The sequence below is a fragment of the Macaca mulatta genome, chromosome 11 (assembly GCF_049350105.2).
Source record: "Macaca mulatta isolate MMU2019108-1 chromosome 11, T2T-MMU8v2.0, whole genome shotgun sequence".
In the NCBI taxonomy this organism is placed as follows: Eukaryota; Metazoa; Chordata; class Mammalia; order Primates; family Cercopithecidae; genus Macaca; species Macaca mulatta.
Window position 1 is genome coordinate 67,915,086 of NC_133416.1, and position 13,117 is coordinate 67,928,202.

Consider the following 13,117-nt stretch of genomic DNA (forward strand, 5'->3'; position numbering starts at 1 on the left):
TGTTGGATGATGACTCTTTCTGGCTACTTCCCACTGAAAAGGGTTGTTGTGTGGAAACAGTGGCTGGGGTTCCTTCTGGGGCCTATCTAAGAGTCCTTGGAAGAAAGGCATGTCTATCTGTGATTCTTTCTGCAGCACCATTTGGAGTTTGATTGCTTCCATGCAACAAGAGATACATTTTAGTTTAAATATCAGTATTAATATTATCACTATTATTGGGGGTATTATAGGCCACAACCACGACAGTAGAGTTTGATACGCATCAGCCATTTCAATGGCCTTTAATATGGTTTACCTCCACCAGATGTTGCTGAACTTTACCAGAAGTGTTGATATAAAAGTAATATTTTTCTTTGAGAAAAACATATAATCCCCCTTGACTTGCCATTCAGGGATAATTTCAGGTATAGGCCATCTTTTATAATTTGTGATATATTGGAAGAAATACGTTATTGGGTGGCTAGAGTAACTGTAGTGTTACCCTTGGCTAAATCTCTCCTGCAATTATTAATAATTCCACAACTTCCACATACCATCTACAACATGCTTAAACTTTCTGACTTGTCTTAAACATCCCTCTTTTTAAACAACCAATTATCTCTTTAGGACAGGTGTTTGCCATACAGGATCCTTTCTTATATAAAATCTCTTTTCTTTATAACCTTCTTTGCATAGCTAGGGTGTGACATGTTACCAAACGTGATAAAATGTTCTAGCAGACTCAGTGATAGCAAAACTTTCATGCTATTTTTTTTTTTTGGTAACTATTATCCCTGCTAAAAGGATAATAATTAAGCAAAATATTACAGCAATGGAAACCCTCTGTCTGGTATTCCAGTTAGAAGGTGTTATTATGTATAACCATAATGCAAATAGTAGAGTATGTATAGCAATTCCCACAAGTATGGTGTAGTAGAAAATTTCCACCTAAAATTTTACTCGCCAAGATATAACATTTCCCTTTGGGGGTGTCTAAAAGTTACAAATGCAATCCGATAAATGATTAAAATCTCCCTGCAAGTGTGCATCAAAAAGAAGCTCTAATATCTAGTGGCAAATCTCGAGAGGAAAGGTAGAAATAACTGAAAGTATCTGGTAAGGCAGAGGGGGGACTGAGTAGGATAAATACCCCTTACTAATTTGCTTATCTTTTGTGATTTGCAGCTTAAATCTCCTATTTCTTCACATTGATATTCAGGACATTCCTCTGGGCTGTCAAGGGTTTCTCTCTCAGCTTTTCAGGCTTTGACTAATGTGTGATGTATCCAGAAGTTGATACCTAAACTTTTACTGCTGACGGGATTGAAAGGCAAATAGCATAAGACCCGTCCCAGTTTGGGTTTAGAGAGGGAGAGAGAGAAGGGAGAGCTTTTACCAATATCAAACATCCTGGGATAAATAAATGCCATCCTATTTCTTGGGGTTTGGCTTTTGCTAGTTTAGTAAATTCCTTTGAAAATGACCAAAGAGGTTATATGCTTAACCAATTCAGAAGTATCTTGGTCTAAAAAAATCATTGGTAAGGAAAGGTCATCCATACAGCATCTCAAAAGGGCTCAGATCTAACATTAAAGGGGTATTTCTAACATGAAGTAAGGGCATGGAAAGAAGAGTGAACCAAGGAAGGTGAATTTCTTGGGACAATTTGCTGAAGTGTCTTTTGATAATATCATTGGTCTTCTCCAACTTTTCTGAGGACTGGGGTCTCCAATCACAGTGGAGATGATATTATATGCCTAGTGCCTTTGAGACCCTTTTTGTGACTGCTGACTTAAGCAAGGGGCAATTGTCACTTTGGAGATACATAGGCAGACCAAAATGGGAAGTAATTTTAGTAATTAACACTTTTATTACCTAAGAGGCCTTTTCTGTATGGCATGGAATACCATACAGAAAAGTTATTGAAAACATCTACCCATTCCCAAAGGCAATGGATGCCCTTTGTCTTTGGCATTTGGGTGAAGTCTATCTGCCAGTCCTCCCCTAAATAGCTTTCTATCCTCTCAGTCTGAGGAGGAAGGAGCCATTTCTTGAGGGGATTATTATTAAGAGAGATTTCACAAGCATTAACAACCTGTTAGACTGTTCTTAATAAATTCTCTCCTGAAAACAATCTCCGAGCACACTGATAAACTTTATCCTTTCCCAAGTAAAAAGCTTGGTGAAGGATTTTAAGGACTTTCTATTGGCTGGAAACTGGCAAGTGGAATTTGCCATTCTCTGACTATAGCCATCCTGAGGGCTTGATATTGTACCCTGGAAGTGGCCTGTTCTATTTCTGTAAGAGAGTGCTGAGGCTTGATTTCTCTTATGGAGCCTTCCCAGATTAGAGGGGCTTCAAGTGTTTTGATGCCCTGAGGCTTCTTTGCTGCTGACTTGACTGCCTGATTAGCTAACTTGTTTCCTTTGGCTATTTCATCTGTTTACTTCTGATGTTCCTTACAATGCATCAGTGCTAGCTTTCATGGAGGGAAATCTGGGGACAATAATCTGTTAATTTCCTGATGGTATTCTATAGGGGATCCATTAATGGTAAGAAGGTGTCTTTTCTTACAAATGGTAGCATGAGCATGGAGAACTAAGAAAGCATACTTGCAGTCAGTGTAAATGTTAGCTACCGTTTCCTTACTTAATTCAAGTGCTCTTGTAAGAGCTATCAGTTCAGCTAATTGAGAACTTGTTCCTAGAGAGACAGACACACTTTCAATGGCGTTATTTAGAGTGACTACTGCATATTTTGCCATATGGACTCCCTGATTTATGAGAGAGCTCTTCACCTGTGAAGAGGGTCCAGTCTGGATTTTCTAGGGGAGTTTCCTTGAGATCAACTCTGGATGCATAGGTTTGCATTATAACTTGTTCACAACCATGGTCAGATTCCCCCATTTCCTCAGGGAGAAAAGTGGATGAGTTTAGGTGAGAACAAGTTTTTAACTGCATGATGGAACCCTCTAACAGTAGAGCCTAATGTTTAAGGAGCTGGCTGGCTGTTAGCCAAAGGCTTCCCTTGGAGGACAGTAATCCTGCCACATTATATGGCGTGTAAACAAGTTACTTCCCAAGGTTAACTTGGCAGCTTCTGGGACCAGTAGGGCCACTGTGGTGATGACTTGGAAGCATGTGTAAATAGTAGGTTCCCCCAACTGCAACTAAGGAGTTGAGAAAAATATTAGATTAGAGTTTTTCCTGAGATGCCCTTCACAGTCGTGCCATAGGAAGAGTGGAAGCCTGGATTAGAGAAAATAATGGAGAGACTGGCTCTAGTGTCCAGAAGGGGATTTACTTTTCTTCCTTCGATTTATAGAATCACCCAAGAGTCTTGTGCTGTGATGGCAGTTTGAGCCACTGGAGTCAGGGATTTGAGCCCTGGGACCTGTTAGTCTGTTGGTCCTGTTGGACCATCTGTGAGACTTGTTCTGAACCTGGTAGCCTCCATCTCTGGGAGCATTTGGATGTCCAGTGGTCCCCACCACAGGCTAGACAGGGTTGACGTGGCTTTTTTTTTTTTTTTTTTTTTTTTTTTTTTTGCTGCTTGGGCACTCCTTTTTAAAGTGCCCTGATTTGCCACATCAATAGCAACTAGTGGATGCACCTTGGGGATCCTAGACTTTCCATGCCTGCAAAGCAGCTACTAGACCCTCTGTCCTTCTCTTGTGTTTTCTCTCTTTCTCCTGGGTCACTTCCTGGTCCCTATTATAAAAGACCAAAGTGGCCACCTTCAGGAGGTTCTCCAAGGTGCCTATCTGGTCCTATAGCCTGCTTCGATAGTTTTCTTCTAATATCAGGAGCTGCATGTGTAAAAATCTTGTCCTTTAAGATGAGCTGTCCCTCAACTGAATCAGGGGATAAGGAGGTGTGTTTTATTAGTACCTCGCTCAGCCTTTCCATAAAAGCTGTGGCATTCTCATCTGGCTTTTGGTCTATTATGGACGGTTTAGAGGTTTGGTCCTAATTTCTTGTGGGCCCTCCGATATTCACATTAAACAGTGTTTCCTTTTCAATTCATTTGCAGAGCAATCGGGATTCCATCAAAGTTGTCAAGAGGAACTGCTTTCCTTCCTGTTGGGGATAATGTTTCCATTCCTTCTTCACCTGCCTTATCTCCTTTTTTCCTTTTCAGTCTACTATAGAAGACATGTTGCTTGTTTCTGAATTTCTCTTCTGCCTACACAGCTGCTTGTTTTTCAGCTGAGGTGAGGGTTTGGTTTAGGAGCAGAATAACATTCCTCCATATGAGGTTAAACACCTGCGTTAAATTTTAGAAAGATTTATATATATACCTAGCAGGGTCATCAAAAAATTGTCCTAAGTCTCCCTTTATTTGCATAAATTCTATAATAAGAAGGGAACCTGAGGGAGCCCCAACTAAGGGGGATCCTCAGACGATTCCCTTCGAAGTTACTTCGCTAATTTTGGGGAATCGTTCTCTATAGGCCTGCCTGATATGACTGCTAAAAGAGCTGGGTTGATTTTGCAGTGCTTCAAAGGTCTAGTAAGAATGCCATCCCCTTATGCAAAAGAAAATGAGCCACCTTTTCTTCAAAGTCTGGGGGTAAAATGAGGCCCCCTGCTTCAGAATGCACTCCAGAGGAATGCAGGCCAAAGATGGTTTATTACCCATCTATAAAGAGAAGTGAAAAAAAAAAAAAAAAAAAAAAAAGCATCTTTTTAGTCTCCTTCCTTTTGTTGTAACCCAGGGTAGAGGGGAAGACAGCGGAGATGCCCCTCAAACTGTTTTCCCTCTTTAGTTCGCTGAGGTCCTGACACCTTGTTAAATGTGCTACACATAGTTTTGGGTGTGACCTCCCACCAGCTATGGAATTGGAAGAACTAAGTAATGTGTTTAGTCACACATACCCATGCAGCCCTAGTTCTCCACTTGTGATTCCCCTTTGACTTCCTTCACTTTGCTGGGGTCCGTCCAGCCTTCAGATAGCACCAGGGGATAGCACTGACCAGAAATTTTGAGCTACTTCAGAATCTCTTCTAGCCCCCTGCAACAGCTGTGTCCTCTGTGAAAGGAAACTAGTTTGAAGCATGGCCAACGTGCCCAGTAACCCATGGGTACTGGGGGATTCTCTGTATTCTCCCTAGCAAGCCTCTTCCTTCCTTGAGTTTTGTAAGGCTGGCAGCCATGCTAATCATTTTTAAAATGGTTGACAGAAGCACAGCATTCTGTTTGAATTGATTTTAAAATGGAAGCCGAGAGCCTCAAAATGAAAGGACAGAGTTGAGGTCTGCTCCTATACTCACCGTTCTGATGAATTTACCTTCCAATCCTGAGCAAGGTCCCACAATGAAGCAGTGTTGTTTGTCCGGGGAAACACCCAAGGTGCATTATCTCACACCAAGGAGACGTGGACACACAAGAAATGAGTTTAAGAGTGGAGGTTTAATAGGTGAAAGAAAGAGAAAAGAAAATAACTTTCTGTCTTGCAGAGAGAGAGGGTTGCTCAAGTGGGACGTTTCATCTATGGCAGAGTGCAAGGGGATTTATAGACTGGCTTGAGGAGGCAGTGTCTGATTTACACAGGGTGCAGGGGATTGGTTGGACCAGGTGTGCCATTTACTTAGTGAATGAAGAGGCAGGTCATCCCACCATCATCTTTTATGCAAATGCAGTCTTTATCTGACTCAATGTTGTCTGCATATGTTGAGACAAGAAAAGGAAAGAGGAAACCTCCCTGTTGAATATACCTGGCTTTCAGGTATCCCTTTCCTATTGGCGTTACTGCCGGCATTCACATATGCAAGCTTCCAGCTTGCTTATCTATGCTTGCAGCTAGATGTTTTAGGTTGCTTTTTGATAGACAAGAAATGACTTTGGAGCTGCTTTCATTGAAATGAAAACCTTACTGAGGACTTCCTTACCCTCAGTATCTGCCTAAATAATTTCTTTTTATCTTCTATATCAATGAAATATGGATATTCTCAACATTGTTTTTGTTTTCTTTTGTTTTGTTTTGTTTTTGTATTTTGTTAAGATTATCAAGTTCCATTGGGAATACCTTTTCCTTAGGGATTTAGAGTAACAAATAAGAATCTTGTGAAAACAATTCTATCATATAGAATATTGATGTGACAGTAAAGGAAATCTTATAATTTAGTATTAGTATTAATGCTCAGGGTTTTAATCTACTGGGACTATAAAGTAACACTCTGGAAACAAACATTCAGATTGTGTTGTCTCCTAACCTACTTTGTGCCTTGGTCAGTCTTGACTCAAAAGGACTGTATTTGTATTTGTTTTCATGGGTTGCTGTTAAAAAAAAAAAAAAAAAAAAAAGCATCACAAAGTAGGTGAATTATACAATAAAAAGTGATTGGCTCAGAGTTCTAGAATCTAGAAGTTCCAGATGAAAGTATTAGCATGGTTACTTCTTTCTTAAGGCTGTGAGAAAACAAGCAAACAAACGAACAAACAAAAACAATTTTTTCCATGCCTCTTTTCTACCTTCTGGTGGTTTGCTGGCAATCAGAGAGCCCCTTGGCTTGCAGAAGAATCAACTAGTCTGTGCCTTCATTTTTCACATAGTGTTCTTCATGTATGTGTGTTTTCATTTTTTTTTCTTTTTATAAGGGCACCTGTCATATTGGATTAGGGGCTCACCCTGCTCCAATATGACCACACATTTTCTAAGTGCAACTGCATTGACCCTATTTTCAAATAAGCTCAGATTGTGTAATATTGAGGATTAGAACTTCAGCATATGAAATTTGGGGTAATACAGTTTATCCCATGATAGGATGCACAATAATCATGATAGAGTTTTAAGTCAATAATACTGGTTTAGTTCTCCTGATAGGAAAGATTCAGTTCTATGGGAGAGATCCTGGTCTATCTTTTGTTATCAAGTAAATGTTGGGTGTGTCCTTGTTGTTCTCCAATATGTATTAATACTAATGTTAAATATAACACCATAGAAATATTTTAAACTTTCTATTTAATATCTATTATTAAAAACTCCTTAAATAACAGTCAATCAAGGATATCTGAAATGATTCCAAAAGTTATGTGTCATTCTTTCACATATAACTTACTACTGCAGGTAGAATAAAAGTCTGAGGTCTATGATATAATCACAGGTAATGACTTATAAGCTAGAGAAAATTAGTTAGATTATACGTATATTTTTACCAGTAAAAATTTAATAAAAGCCATTTTCCCAGTGGTATTTATATACTATGATTATTGAAAGCATTATTATATGTGTAAGCTTTAACCTGCATTTCTAGTACTTTAAAAGCCCCTTCATATAAAATGTTTTAAACCATTTTATTGATTCAACACTAATAGTAGCACCTCAGTTTTAAAAAAAAAAATCTTGTATTTTATGAATTAAAAATTACAGAAATTTAGTCTTTAACTTTCAGTAAGTGCCATATAAACTCAAAGCAGTCATCACAGATTGTAATTATTATACTCTACAGGTGTTATATTGTAATTTGTGTAACATTTAGCTGTGAAAATAGACCAACACATTTTTTGTGTGTCAATGATCTAATAGTACATTTTCTCAATATTTAAAGAGGTGATGATCACATGAATATAAATTAATTAACCTTGTCAAATCTTTTACACCATATAATCTGATGGCATTAAAGAAAAACATATTTTTTTTAAAAAAAGCAATATTGGTTTCTTTCCTATACTAAATTAAAATCTGGCACATACCTTACATAACAATGGAACTTCCTTCAAAACTAAGAAATTAATATTAGTTTGATAGTATTAACATAGACTTTATTCCGGTTTCAACATTTTCCACTAATGTTCTTTGTCTGTTATTCCAGGAGGCATTTTAAAAACTATATCTTCACTTCTTTCTGCATCTTCTCCAAACTGTAATAGTTTTTCAGTCTTTGCTTGTATTTCATAACATTTTTAATGATTAATATTTAAAAATGTTGTAGAATTCCCCTCAATTTAGGTTTGTCTAGTATTTCCACACGATTGGATAAGTGTACTGATTGTAGGGGGAAATAGCATAGAAGAAAAGTTCTTTTGTCATCACATCATATCAGGGTACATGATATCAGCGTGAGTTATTTATAACCTTAAAGTTGATCACTTACTTAAGGTAGTGTGCCAGTTTGCTTCAATGAAAAGTTACTGTTTTATTTTTCATGCTTGTTAGAAACAAATGCTTGTTCCTTGGCGCTGAAAAGAAGAATAAGCTCTCAGACAAAGAATTTAATTCTCTCAGCAAGGCAATTTTTACTTCTATGTAAGGGTGCGACTCCTGCATGAGGCAATGGCAAGAGCACACCTGAACGAGGGAGGGGAAGGGGTTCTTATTCCTGACACAAGTAGCCCCTACTGCTGTGTCATTCCTCTATTGGCTAGGGTTGGACCTCACAGTCTAAGCTAATTTCAATTGGCTATTTTAAAGAGAGCAGGGGTATGAGTTGGAGTGGCAAGGTGAATATTTTGGTGGGAAGGATGGTTATAGAACAGGTGACTCAGGACGAGTCAGGACGGAGCAGGTGACCGAGGGTGACTCAGGGCAAAGCTGGTGACCAGGGGAACAGATGTGAACTACTGATTACTACTGGCAGGAAAGTGGTTTACTAAAACTAGAGGCAAAGGGGCAAAGAGAACCAGGAAGTTGAACTCTAAAATGGAGAACAGAGGGCCGGGCATGGTAGCTTACGCCTGTAATCCCAGCACTTTGGAAGGCCGAGGTGGGTGGATCACCTGAGGTCAGGAGTTTGAGACCAGCCTGACCAATATGGTGAACCCCATATCTACGAAAAATACAAAAATTAGGTGGATGTGGTGGTGTGCACCCAGTAATCTCAGCTACTCAGGAGGCTGAGGCAGGAGAATCACTTGAATCAGGGAGGTGGAGGTTGCAGTGAGCTGAGATCAGGCCACTGCACTCCAGCCTGGGTGACAGAGTGAGACTCTGTCTCAAAAAAAAAAAAAAAAAAAAAAAAAGAGAGAGAGAGAGAATAGATTATTAGAGAATAAGAGAGCTGAACATACTGACATACTGATTACTTGAAGAGAAACTTGGGGTCACTATATTTAATATACCTATTCTTTGGAAATGAGTTATTAAATCCAGTCTATATTCAAGAGGACAGAAATTAAGCTTTAACTCTTAGAGAAAAGAGTATCAAAGGATTTATGGACATGTATTAAAACAGGCACAGTATACATGCTAACCTGTTTATAAACCCATGGCTATGTGTTTTCTATACCTATCTATAGCCAAACACAAGTTTATACTGATACCTCTAAATTAACATTATAGGATGCACTCTGACATTTATTCTTGCTTATTTATAACTTCTTGATTTGAGAATTAGAAATCTGGTTCTAATCATCTTCAATCTTTTTATCATTTATTGAACCCTAACATATATGTAAGTTATTTTTAAAATTGCTAAATGACACCCCGGTGAGAAAGAAATTTACCAACTAGAGTATACCAATTGTCTTTAACCTTACATTACCTACACAAAATACCATTGCACAGTGATTCTTTCATTACTTTCATCAGTTTTTGTACTTTTAAGCATACATATTCTGAACATTTTATAAGATTATACAAAGTATTTCATTTTAAATGTTTCTATTGTTGATTGATTTTTAAGTTTAAGTTCCACATGTTCATCACTATACAAAAATTAGACTGACGTTGTATATTACCTTGTATACTATAAATTTGCTAAGTTAAACTTTTAATTACAGGACATTTTATATATTATGTTGGATATTGATTTATAAATTGTCTATGGTTGGTTTTATGCTACACAGTCAGAAATTAACAGTTTGACAGAGTTTGTGTGGGCCTCATAGCCCAACATGCTATATGGCCTTTTATGTAGTTTTAAAATACTTGCTCTACATGTTTCTAAATTTTTTCCTGTGATATTTTTGTTAGTTTTAGCATTCAGGTAATGTTGAACTCATAAAATCAGCTGGTAAATGTTTTCTTCTTTTATTTTATTTGGAAGTGATTATATCAAATTCGTATCACTTCTTCTCTAAATGCTTCATAGAATTCACTAGTAAAACCATATGTACCTGGATTATTCTTTTTTATAGGAGTTTCAGTGACAAAATTCAGTTTATTCTGGTGGGGCGCAGTGGCTCATGCTTGTAATCCCAGCACTTTGGGAGGCCGAGGCAGGCGGATCACAAGGTCAGGAGATTGAGACCATCCTGTCTAACACAGTGAAACCGCGTCTCTACTAAAAATACAAAAAAATTAGCCAGGCGTGGTGGCGGGCGCCTGTAGTCCCAGCTACTCCGGAGGCTGAGGCAGGAGAATGGCGTGAACCCGGGAGACGGAGCTTGCAGTGAGCCAAGATCGCACCACTGCACTCCAGCCTGGGCTACAGAGTGAGACTCCTACTCAAAAAAAAAAAAAAAAAAAAAAAAAATCAATTTATTTTATATGCATTAGGCTATTTTGGTTGTTTGTTTCTTCTTAGGTTAGATTTTGTTTTTGTTTTTGTTTTAATTAGGGTTTTTCATTTTTTGGTTTTGTTTTGAGACTCTGTACTCCAGGTTGGAGTGGTGCAGTGGTATGATCTCGGCTCACTGCAACCTCTGCCTCCAGAGTTCAAACAATTCTCCTGCCTCAGCCTCCTGAGTAGCCAGGGTAACATGTGCACACCACCATGCACAGCTAATTTTTGTATTTTTAGTAGAGACTGGTTTCACTATGTTGTCCAGGCTGGTCTTGAACTTCTGACCTCAAGTGATCTGCTTGCCTCAGCATCCCAAAGTGCTAGGATTATAGGTGTGAGCCACCACGCCCAGGCTTGAGATAGTTTTTAAGTAATGTCTTTCAAGGAATTGGAGCCTTTTATCTAAGTTTGTAAACTATACACGTAGAGTTGTTTATCATATTTTCTATTTTTCTTTTAATGTATTTAGGGTATATAACAATATTCCACATTCATTCCAACATTGACAATATCTGTCATTTTCTTTAATTTTTGTTTTGTTTTGTTTTGGTTAGATTAGCTATGGTTATATCAGAAACTAAGGTAACCAATTTTATTTCCTGTTTTTCTAATATAAGCGCTTGATGCTATACATTTTCCTTTAAGTTTGTCAGCTACATTTGACAATTTTGCAATGTTTTATTTTCATTTTTGCTTACTAAAAATGTTTCTAAAATATCCCTTCAGTCTTCCTTATTCATTCGAGTTTATTTTTCTTCTTTTAAATTTGTTAAGTTTTTTTAATGGCACATTTTAGTGAATGTCCATATGTCCTGGTGGACAGTGTGTATTCTTAAGTTTTTGAGTTGACTTTTCTATAACTTTCAATTAGGTCAAGTTGGTCAATAGTGTTTATCAGGTCACCTATATTCTTACTAATTTTGTCCCACTTGTTCTTTGAATTATTGAGAGATGATTATTGAATCTGACAACTATAATTGTAAATGTGTTTATTTCTCCTTTTAGAGCTATCAGTTTTAGCCTCATTTATTTTGTAACTCTATTGTTAGGTGCATACACATTTATGATTGTTATGTCTGCATAAAGAATTTATTCCTTTATTGTGATACAATGTTTTTCTGACTTTCCTCCTTATTTTAAAGTCTACTCTGTCTGAAATTTATATACCATTTCTGTTTTTGTTCTGTTTAGGGTCCGTATGACATATGTTTCTCATCCTCTTAATTTATGTATGCCTTTATAGTTAAAACATGTTATTTGGAAAAAGTAAATAGTTCCAAGAGGTTTCCTCCAGTGTCCTAAGGTGGTAGATTTTGTTGTCCTTGTCTCTGCAGATTAAAACTTTAATTCCTGGGGGGCGGAGCAAGATGGCCGAATAGGAACAGCTCCAGTCTCCAACTCCCAGCGCGAGCGACACAGAAGACCGGTGATTTCTGCATTTTCAACTGAGGTACTGGGTTCATCTCACTGGGGAGTGCCGGACGATCGGTGCTGGTCAGCTGCTGCAGCCCGACCAGCGAGAGCTGAAGCAGGGCGAGGCATTGCCTCACCTGGGAAGCGCAAGGGGGAAGGGAATCCCGTTTCCTAGCCAGGGGAACTGAGACACACAACACCTGGAAAATCGGGTAACTCCCACCCCAATACTGCGCTTTAAGCAAATAGGCACACCAGGAGATCATATCCCACACCTGGCCGGGAGGGTCCCACACCCACGGAGCCTTCCTCATTGCTAGCACAGCAGTCTGTGATCTACGGGCAAGGCAGCAGCGAGGCTGGCAGAGGGGCGCCCGCCATTGCTGAGGCTTAAGTAGGTAAACAAAGCTGCTGGGAAGCTCGAACTGGGTGGAGCTCACAGCAGCTCAAGGAAACCTGCCTGTCTCTGTAGACTCCACCTCTGGGGACATGGCAATAACAAACGTAGCCGAAACCTCTGCAGACGCAAACGACTCTGTCTGACAGCTTTGAAGAGAGCAGTGGATCTCCCAACATGGAGGTTGAGATCTGAGAAGGGACAGACTCCCTGCTCAAGTGGGTCCCTGACCCCTGAGTAGCGTAACTGGGAGACATCCCCCACTAGGGGCAGTCTGACACCCCACACCTCACAGGGTGGAGTACACACCTGAGAGGAAGCTTCCAAAGCAAGAATCAGACAGGTACACTCGCTGTTCAGAAATATTCTATCTTCTGCAACCTCTGCTGCTGATACCCAGGCAAACAGGGTCTGGAGTGGACCTCAAGCAATCTCCAACAGACCTACAGCTGAGGGTCCTGACTGTTAGAAGGAAAACTATCAAACAGGAAGGACACCTACACCAAAACCCCATCAGTACATCACCAACATCAAAGACCAGAGGCAGATAAAACCACAAAGATGGGGAAAAAGCAGGGCAGAAAAGCTAGAAATTCAAAAAATAAGAGTGCATCTCCCCCGGCAAAGGAGCGCAGCTCATCGCCAGCAACGGATCAAAGCTGGACGGAGAATGACTTTGACGAGATGAGAGAAGAAGGCTTCAGTCCATCAAATTTCTCAGAGCTAAAGGAGGAATTACGTACCCAGCGCAAAGAAACTAAAAATCTTGAAAAAAAAGTGGAATAATTGATGGCTAGAGTAATTAATGCAGAGAAGGTCATAAACGAAATGAAAGAGATGAAAACCATGACACGAGAAATACGTGACAAATGCACAAGCTTC